This window comes from Kogia breviceps, chromosome 3 (assembly GCF_026419965.1).
Source record: "Kogia breviceps isolate mKogBre1 chromosome 3, mKogBre1 haplotype 1, whole genome shotgun sequence".
NCBI lineage: Eukaryota > Metazoa > Chordata > Mammalia > Artiodactyla > Physeteridae > Kogia > Kogia breviceps.
In genome coordinates this window covers 2,714,291-2,724,057 of record NC_081312.1, presented here as the reverse complement: position 1 = coordinate 2,724,057, position 9,767 = coordinate 2,714,291, and the positions used below count along the sequence as shown (strand labels likewise).

At 51.4% G+C, this 9,767-nt stretch overlaps 1 protein-coding gene across 11 annotated transcripts in view; it reads left to right on the top strand.

Annotated features, from left to right (window-relative positions):
• Nucleotides 1-2,343: 2,343 nt before the first annotated feature.
• The window catches only part of TRAF3 (TNF receptor associated factor 3), a 117,951-nt gene continuing 110,527 nt past the window's right edge, over nt 2,344-9,767 (top strand). For 7 of the 11 annotated variants that reach the window (XR_010839376.1, XR_010839375.1, XR_010839374.1 and 4 more), the window contains exon 1: nt 2,424-2,588. The gene's annotated coding sequence lies outside the window, so the exon portion shown is untranslated. Of the gene's footprint in view, nt 2,589-9,767 lie in introns of all 11 variants that reach the window. The other 4 variants (XM_067027702.1, XM_067027701.1, XM_067027700.1 and 1 more) reach the window with 4 other exon arrangements.

The following is a 9,767-nucleotide window of genomic DNA, read 5'->3' as shown; positions in this document are numbered from 1 at the left end:
GTTGCCAGGGAACAGAGAGCTCTGCCTTTGAAATGCAGCGAGGAGAGCTGTGATTGGCTCTCCTCGCTGCCCATCACGGCTGCCCAGCGGCCGAAACTGCAGAGGACAGAACGCCCGCCCCCAAAGCCGTTGCCCTGTTTGGGGCAAACTTCTTTGTGCTGCTCCCCCTCCAATTCCCCAAAGCAGGGGATCCCGAACTGCTCAGACGGTTGGAGAAGAGAAAGAAGGGAGAGGAAGGGGAAGAAGAGAAGGAGCAGGTCCTCACTCCCCAGCAGAGGGCTCAACCACAGCTTGTACCTGAATCTGTTCTTTCTGAATGCTGCTTGATACATCTTTGGTAGAGGATAAAACGAGTTGTAGAAAACCCCTCTGACGGGTCTTTGAAACTTCTACCTTGTTGCTTATTTTAAAAGAACCAAGAATAGTCCTGCCTAGAGAATTTTTGGCAAACTCTGATTTTGGCAAAGCCTTAAAAAGATCCCAATATAGTGTGAGGCAGGAGGTGAGAGTGGGACCCGGCTGAAAGGGTCCCAGGACTGTGACCTGAGCAGGCCTGGGGAGGAGATGGGCGGATACACAGAGGCCTGGGAGCCGGGGGTGTGGGAAGCAGTGTGGACCCTGCCCTTTGAGGGCAGGGTATTTACGGCTTCTGACAGGCAGGAAAGGACACCCAAAGCTCTGGAGAGGAAGCCATGGAGAGGGAAGGAAGGAGGCACTCATCTGGTGACCTAGGTTCGGGTCGGAGCCCAGGGGTCTGTGTGAGAGGGTTGGCTGGGGCTGGCCTGTCGCCCTGACATGGGTGCTGGGGGAACAACAGCCATCTTGGGTTCTCTGTCTGAACTCAGCTGTGCCCTTTCAGTGGCCCAAGCAGGGGCACTGCTGTAGCCTGGCCGAGTCCCCACCTCTGTGGCTGGAGAACAAGTACCAGTCAGGCTGATGGGGCCAGAGCTGTGGACTGTCGAGGGTTCTGGAATGTTCCACAGAGGAAGCCTCCAGAGGAGATGCTGGACTTCCTGCCTCTATTCAACAAGTCATTGGAGAAATATAAGGGAGGCTAGCTTAAGCTGGTCACACAGGTCTCAGCGCTGGTCTAGGGATCTTTATGAGCCTTCCCGAGCAGAGAAAAAGGAAACATCCATTCCGTCTCCTCAGTGTTAACTTGTAAACTCGTGCAGAGGTGGCCTTGCGCTTTGGTTGGCCTGGAGCCTCACAGAGACAGGCCGTCCATTGCGCCCCATCTTGCCAGGCCCAGCCGGACTGGACACCGTCTTAGAGGACCATGGGGAATCCTTCATGATCTGGGGGTCAGAGGGCCGAGGCCCCTGGAGAAGTGAGTGCCCTGGCTCTGGAGGCCGCACACGCCCCTGAAGGCGTGGGGTCCAGGGAGGAGAGGGGTGCACGGGGCAGCAGGACCGCTGTCCTGGGGCCCCAGGCCAGCTTATGGCAAACTGGCCACACTCTTCGCACTTGACCAAGACACAACTTCCTGGGTGTGGGAGGACCCCAGGGAGCGAGGAAATGCCAACCAAACCAACGTTGAGACAGCTCCCTGCTGAGTGAAGGAGATCAGGGCCCAGATGTCTCAAGTCTCCTTCAGCTCCACCACCTGTTCGTGTGGACGAGAGGGAACGAGTGTAGGAGCGAGTGTATATGTGTGAGAGTGTGCCGTGTGCATGGGTGTGAGGAAGCAGGGGTGTGAGGAATGCGTGCACAAGTGTGAGAGCACATGATCGTGTCTGTGACCAAGTGTGTCTCCGAGTGCGTGTGAACATGTGTCTGAGAGTATGCATGTCTTGGGAGCATGTGTGTCTGAGTGTGAGGGACCGTGTGTAAGAACGCATGTTGGCTGAGTGTGTCTGAGCCTGTATCTGTGAGTAGTTGTGTGAGACTGTGTGTTGAATGTGTGTCCGTGTGCGTGTGAGCGAGAGTGGCTGCCCTGCTGAACCGGGTGACGCCATCGCTCCCGACTGCGAGGGGACCTGCACCTTTCGGGCCCCCATCGAGGCTCCCGTGGCTTTTCGACCCGTAAAGGGTTGGAGGCCCGGGGCGGGGGCCGCTCGGAGCCGGGGGACCGGAGGGCGCGCGGCGGCGGGCAGGCGCTGGGGGCGCCCGAGGCCGCCCCCGCCCGCGCCGTGGCGCCGTTGCTAAGGCCGGCCGACTGGCGCCTGGCGGGAGGGCTTAGCAACGGGAGGCGGGCGCGCGCGGGTTGGGCGGGGGCGCGCGGGGCCGCGGCCCGTGGGGCCGGCTGCGCTCACGGGCTCCCGCAGCTCCCACGCGCGCGCGCGCCGGGCCTGGCGGCGGGGGCGGGGCGGGCGCGCGCCAGGGCGCGCTCCAGCGGCCGGCGGGGATTTCCAGCGCGCGAGAGGAAGTGCCTGTAAGAGGGTGCGTGAGGGCGAGGGAGCGCGGCGCGGCGCGGCCGCCGCGTGCGCGAGCCGGGTTGCAGCCCAGCAGGGACTTTCCAGCCGGCGGCGGCGGCCGCCGGCCCTTCCCCGCCCCCCGACATGGGGCTGCCCGGGGAGCAGGACGCTGCGGACCGCGGCGGAGGACGCGCCCGGCGCCCCTGAGCTGGCCGAGCGGCGCGGACGCGGGTAAGGGGCCCGGCGGGAGGCGGGCGGCGGGCGGCTCCATCCCCGGCGGCTCCATCCCGCGCCCTCGGCGGCGGGCGGGCCCCGGGCCGGTCGGCACGGGGCCGGGGCGGCGCAGGCCCGGAGCCCGGCGGCGAGTGCCCGGTACGGCGCCGCCTCGCCCCAGCCCGGGCCCGTCCGCCCCCCGGACGCCTCAACTTCGGGAAACTTTGTCCTCCAACCGGGCCCGGCCGGGGCCCGCGGGCCGGGGCTCCCGCAGCTTTTCAGGAAACGGGGCGCCGAGGCCTCTTGGAAACGTGACCCCCCCCTCTTCGGGGTGGCGAGAAATCAGCATCTCCTGCGAGGCTGTATGTTGCGGGGTGAGGAGCGGACCGATTCGGGTGTCTACATAGCCGAACGTGTTCACTCTGGGCTGGCTTAGGTTTTTTTTTTTTTTTTTTTTTTTTAAGCCATTATTTAAAAGTTTATACTGAGTCATTCCTCTGCAGATGAACCTCTGACCGATTCATAATCGGAGAGCTGCAGTGGCCTCAGAGGCAGGCGGGTACTGGGATCCAGTTTGGGGCGAAATGCACACATTCCGCCTTTGGTTAATTGCTCCTGCACACTTTGCCACGTTTTCACTGTCACCCCGTTGGGGACATCTATTTAATATTTAGGCCTTTAGAAAGAGTTCCGTGTGGAAGAAAATTCTTTACCTTTCACTTGATAACATAGCAGCAAAATGGAAATGGATGGTGTGTTGTGGACGTGCTTTGAAATTTAAGAAGCCTTCATATAATTGTCCATTTGAAGGAAGCAATTTTTGTTAACATCTGTATTGGCGTATAATTGCTTTACATTGTTGTGTTGCTGCTTTATAACAAAGTGAATCAGCTATACGTATACATATGTCCCCATATCCCCTCCCTCTTGCGTCTCCCTCCCACCCCCCCCTCTAGGTGGTCACAAACCATCGAGCTGATCTCCCTGTGCTATGCGGCTGCTTCCCACTAGCTATCTATTTTACATTTGGTAGTGTATATATGTCCATGCCACTCTCTCACTTCGTCCCAGCTTACCATCCCCCCCCCCATGTCCTCAAGTCCATTCTCTATGTCTGCGTCTTTATTCTAGTCTGAAGGAAGCAATTTTATTTCATGTTTTTCGTATTAAGCCGTGAATCAGTTTTCAGAGTGAGATGGGGAGTGTGTGTGTGTGTGTGTGTGTGTGTGTGTGTGTCTGTGTGTGTGTGTTATTTATTCATTTATTTTTGTGGAGTCATATAGGCTGTATTGAGTAGCGTTGACACCGCTTCTTAATTTACATTCACAGCATACAACTGAGGAGGAGCCATAATTTTTTTTTTTCCCCTAGCGTTTGCTGGTGAAGCTTTTGGAAGTGTTGTGTTCTGTAATCTTGTATATGTCTATAAAATCCTTATCTAAAGAAATGACCAGGTGGACCATCAGTTGGTGCTAAAATCTTCTCCTTTCACATCTTTGAAAATGGCCTGTTTAAAAGACTGCATCATATGTAGGATGTCTGGCAAAATAGTGTACATTCGTTTTTCAAGTGAAAGGAAATACTTGTGTTTTCACCGTGTGGTGACAATATGTATACTGAGGATTCGTCCAAGATGAAAAATTCTTCGGCCAAAACAAAAATAAGCCTTATCAATGTGAAAACTGTAAAATACATGAGATTGGAAATCTGGTGAGTAGGTGCTCATGACAGAAACCCTGACAGACCTGGGATTCCCACATCACTAGTTAAAATCAGACCTTATCAGGGACGAGGTTTAAGATGTAAGGTGTCTCACCCAGACGCCATCTGTTCCAGCTGTCACAATGCAGAAGCTGGGAAAGCAGAGAGCTGGCAGGGAGAATTCCAGCTTTTTTTTTTTTTTTAAGACGTTCATGTGAATTTTCTGTGAGGGGAAGAAGACCAATTATTTTCCTTGGATGCTATCCATTAATTTTGGAATTAATAAGATGGCCTCACTCCTTGCAAAGAAGGGTGTAAAGACATTCCACTGGAAACAGGCAATAGCAGCGGCCAGTTGTTTCTGTGAATACCATCAAAATATTCCTACTCTTGTTTGTGCCTTGAAGAGAGTCCTTCGTTTAACTGAAACATCTGAGCTGCTTCTTGCTGTTTTCCCCTGTGTTTGGGATTTTGATTCTGTAAACAGCCCTGCTAGAATCCCTTTAATTGTTCACTGTGCAAAGGGAGAAGGGCCTTGGGGGGTGGGGTGGGCGGTGTCAGTATAGATGTGCTAGTAAGCTGAAGGATGAGAATGATTTATCACTCTCTTAAAGTCCTTTTGTATGATGTTAAAGCTGTACTTCAAGAAAAACTGTCACTGTGGTGTTGCAAGTCTATGCTAGCGCAAGCAAACAAAGGAAATTGCGTTAAATTTGCCCATCTCTATTTTCTCATCTTTGTAGAGCAAGACTCTCCAAGCAGCAAGTGATCTAACCTATCAAATGTTGTGCAATAGCTGAGTTTCCTTATAATGGTCAATTTAAGAACTATTAACTTAGCAGAGGAGACCTCTTATGGCCAAGGCCTCTGCATCAGTTCCATGGACTGAGGACCCCCCCCCCCTACATGCTTCTTTACAAATGTTTATAGAGGAAGAAAAATTATTATTATTATTATTATTATTATTTTTTTGCTGGAGGAGGAGAGTCATAATATTGACTTCAGATACAGAGAGAAACTGGGAAGAGAGCTACAAAGTGAGAAAGAAGGAGGTGAGGCCAGTGGATTTGGAAGACGACCAGGGAGAGGCAGCCGAGGCCTAAATGTGGAGATGATGCTTAGACTGGTTCTGGGCAGGAGGAACGAAGCTAGTGAGAGAGGCCGGTGCCCGCGGACAGGAGGGCAGTAGTGAGAGGCGAGTGGGGATGGGCGTCTTGTGCCGTAGCAGCAGGCTTTGGGGCCAGAGGAGCTCATGGAGGTAGAAGACAATGCAGTTTTAAACAGAAAACATCATGTGTGCTTGTGTCATATCTATTATTCATAATTAACTAAAAAATACAAAATGGCTTTCTCGTTTTGCAGGGCCTTTACTGCCTGTGGTCTGCGCAGCACTGTTCTACACAGAGTGAGGGGTGGGGGCTGACCAGTCTGGGAGGGAGAAGGTGAGATTTTCATCGTTAAGCATCGAAACCTTTTGGGGGCCAGAATTGCTTGTCTCCCTGTGCAGACTTGTTGGGGTGAGGCTGGCAGGTGGTGAGATGTCATAAATGCAGGTGACTGTTGGTTTCTGTCAACTCCGGAAATCAGGTGGGAATCTCTTGCTGAATTCTGTGTTCTTCGAGATAAGTAGATCGTTAACTGGGATTTGGGAGTCTTTTTCTCATTTAATTTGATGTTCAGTGAATGTGCCTTGAGTTCCCATAATGTTCTAGTTATCGTGCTAAGTTGAGGGAGATACTGCACCTGCCTTTGAGGGCATGGTCTGCAGAAGTCCAGGGCATCTTGACCCCTGTGCATGGGGAAGGAGATGCCAGAAACCAGTGGGTATTTGACTGAGGTAGCACCAGGACTGAAGCCTGTGCCAGGGAGGGTGAGGAAAAATGAAGATTTTACCACCCTGCCCTCAGGGAGCTGGCTGCTCAGCTAGAGAGTGAAGACCCACTAGGAAGAAGCCAGAAGAGTCATACATTGTAGGCTAAAATGAATTAGTGGATTGTGCAGAGGACTGGAAGTATGGTAGAAGTTCAGAAAAGGGAAGGACAGCTCCTGGCTGGTGGGGGCAGCTAGGGAAGGCTTCTGGGAAGTGGGCGTTGAGACCCAGTGTCGGGAAGGCAGGTGCCATGGGCCCATCCGGGGCCTCTTGCAGGGCCCTGAGAATGGCAAGAAGAGGATTTCTGCCCTCCTGGCTTTGTTTCGGTGGCATGGCATCTGACAGTGTGCGGTCCTGTTGCTTCTTGCCAGTAGATACAGTCCTGGTGATGCTTCTGGTCAGTGGGTTTACGGTTGTGATGTTTCCCGTGCTGTCCTCTGGCGCCTGCCAGGCCCTTTGTGACCAGGAGCTCAAGCGGGTCGGGCGGTCTGCCCCACGGTGGGCCTGGTCTATGGTGGGGAACAGCGCAGTGGGCCCCAACCTGGGCGGCAGCACTTCGCTGTCCCTGACGTTTCTCGTTGTAGGTGGAAAGTCTCAAAAGGTGGTGGCGAGGGGAGGGGTATAAATGTTAGAAAGCCCCTTCCCCCCAAATCTACTGCTGTGTCATCCATGCTGAAATGACCGAAATCTCTTTAATTCGCAAGAAATAAAAAAGTGCCCTCTAATTTCATTTCATGGTTTACTTTTTCCTGGCGTTTGCTCCATGCTGGTTTTTGACTCCATGTTTTTTTTTTGTTTTTTGTTTTGGCCTCGAGGCGAGGCTTGTGGGATCTTAGTTCCCTGACCAGGGATTGAACCCTGGGCCCTAGGCAGTGAAAGTGCAGAGCCCTAACCACTGGACCGCCAGGGAATTCCCAACTCCATGTTTTTTTAATGGAGGTTATTTGGTAACTTTTATGAGGCTATTCTACCAAGAAAGATATCATGCCTGCTGTTCTGATATCCTGATTTCCTTTCCAATTAAAACACTGATTCTATGGCAAAACCCAAAAGCATATTTGTTGGAAACTGTTTCTTTAAGTGGAGAGAAAAGCTAAATTGACTAACTGATTGGGATAGTGTCATCTTTAGGACAACAGTAGCATCAACATACTAAAACATTAGTTTCCGGGAGTCATAATTATAGTGAAGCTTTTCAGAGACTTACTTTGTACCCTGGAAGGTTGATGTCCAATAGGAGGCCTGTATACACTTGAGGTGATGAGGTGCTGGTCAGGCCCCCACTCCCCTCCAGGGCCTGGCACGTGGTGGACTGACCCTCCATCAATGTTTGTGTTCAGAATCTGCAAGTTTGGCAAGGAAGAGGGGTGTGACAGCTGCCCACACAGTGGCTCCATGTGGTTTGGCATACGTGTCTGCAGGTGGGTGTTCCCTGGAGCTGCCCTCCCTTGACTGGGCTTCCACTCCCCTCACCCCCCATCCCCTGTTCTGGTGGTGCGTATCTCCCTGGTTTGTTGCGTTAGGGGGCTTGTAAGATGGGAGGCTTCATTTGACATTTTAACTTTCCTGGGTGCATAGCCTGATGTTTGAAATGTTATTATAGGGTAAATTAAGTGTTTTGGTTTCAGAAGGCTTTTCTGTGTGAGAAAGGGCATGGCATGGTTTTAGTACAGTATGTCTCAAACCCTTGATAGGAGTCTAAGCCCATTAAAGTTTTATCTTAAAATTGAATAGGACTTTTACATTGTACTCAGTAATATGTCCCCCCGAGTTTTTGAGTACATTCGATTCTCCAAAAGATGCATTGTGTTCATCCTTGGCTTCCCTGGGATCTGTGAGGGGTCCCAGGGCATTCCTACCATGTGTCCTTGGGGCTGTCCACCCCCTCACTTGAGAAGTGTGGGCATGGTGGAAGGCACCAGCTTTAGAGGTCAGAATCCCAGTCCTGCCCTCTGTACACACTAGCAGAACAACCCTGGGCCGGCTGCTGGGCCTCTCTGAGTTGGTTTATCCATCTGTAAAATGGGATGAATAGCACCACGCACAGACTTGCTTCGTACGAATGAAATGGACAAGAAAGCCTTCTACTGATGGCAATTTGCGTCGTAATAGAGGGTTGAGATGGAATGGAGTAAGAGCGTTAAGATCTTAGAATAGAAACATAACGTGTCAGATCTCGGTGGGGACTGTAGAGATTTTCTAGTTGAGTTCCCTCATTTTATATGGGAGGCAGCTGAGGCTCAGAGCGTTTGTGTAAGTAACTCTCCCAAGTCAGGATCATTATCTGGCAAAGCAGCGACTATTCACCCAGAGTAGTGTTTTTTGGGTTTTTTTTTTTTTCCCCTTGCGGTCTTCATTTTTCCAAGATTGGCCCCAGGGAAGCTGCTTGGCCTCTAATTCCAACTTGGGATAATTGAAAATTATTTAATCAACACATTTTTTGAGAACTTACCCAGGAGCAATGCTGGTTGCCAGAGCTACAAAGTAAAGTAAGATGCTGTATGGTCACTACCCTCAAGGAGCTTCTGTGAGATGAGGAAGCCAGCAGAACCGTTTGGTGACAGCACAGTGTGGTGGGCGCCATGATGGTGGGACAGAGGCGCGGTGGGAGCGCGGTGGTGTTTTCCGAGGAGGGCGAGCGTGTCAGAGCGCCGGTGGGCCGCGGGGGCGCCCTGTGGCTGCCGTTCAGGGGGCGGGGCTCCGGGGAAGGGGCTGGCCGCCTGGGGTGCCGCCTTGGTGCCAGCCTGACTTTAGAGGGAAGACTCATCCCCATTTTACAGATGAGGAAACGGAAGAGCATCGGGCCTGTTGGACTCTATTAGAGTTCGTGTTTTCATCACTGTGCTCTGTGGTCAGTTTAAGCTGAATTACAATCCGGTTTTAGATTTTGTTCTTATTCTAGACTTTTTAGTTTTGCTTTCAGATTCTAGATGTTTTAGTTTTGCTGCTATATAGTGCTTTTTAAAAGACATTGTGTATTTTTCCAACATATATTTTTCATGCGGCCTTTCCTTTCCTCCAACATCTGTTTTGCCTGTATCGACTTACTTTTCCAGGTGGTACTCCATTTCTTCTCTCTGTTGTGAGTTATTTTCTTAGAGCAGCAACATTGCATTCCACATCCTTTAATAAGTTCAGTTAAGGCGTTCTTTACCCTGTGGTTCTTGCCGAGGAAAGGTCCCAAACTTGATTTACTAATGTGTTTTCTTTCCCCTTTCTCTCTCTTAATTTACATTTAAACCGGTAGTCTAGTAATAATGATAGAATTTAGTCATTATATTTTTACAGGGTTTTACAAATATTAGCTAGTTAGCAGTGAACAAGTCCCGGAGGCCTGGTCACCCTGTAGAGAGCTGGTTACAGCCAGCATAGGCAGCTTTCCACCCATTCATCTGGAATTTAATTATAACTGCGGATTGCTTGTGGGAATATGAGTTAAAGGCAATGAAGCCTTCTCCACAATAGCAGGGAAATGATGTCATTGGCTATTTTGGAGAAGATTTTACATGGCTCTTCTGCTAGAACCACTGTAAAGTTTTGAACACAGAACCAGGAAGGGTCGTGACGGCTGGACTGAGGTGAGGGGGCTTGTTTCATAGCCATCTGTACCTGCTCCAGGGAGGGCT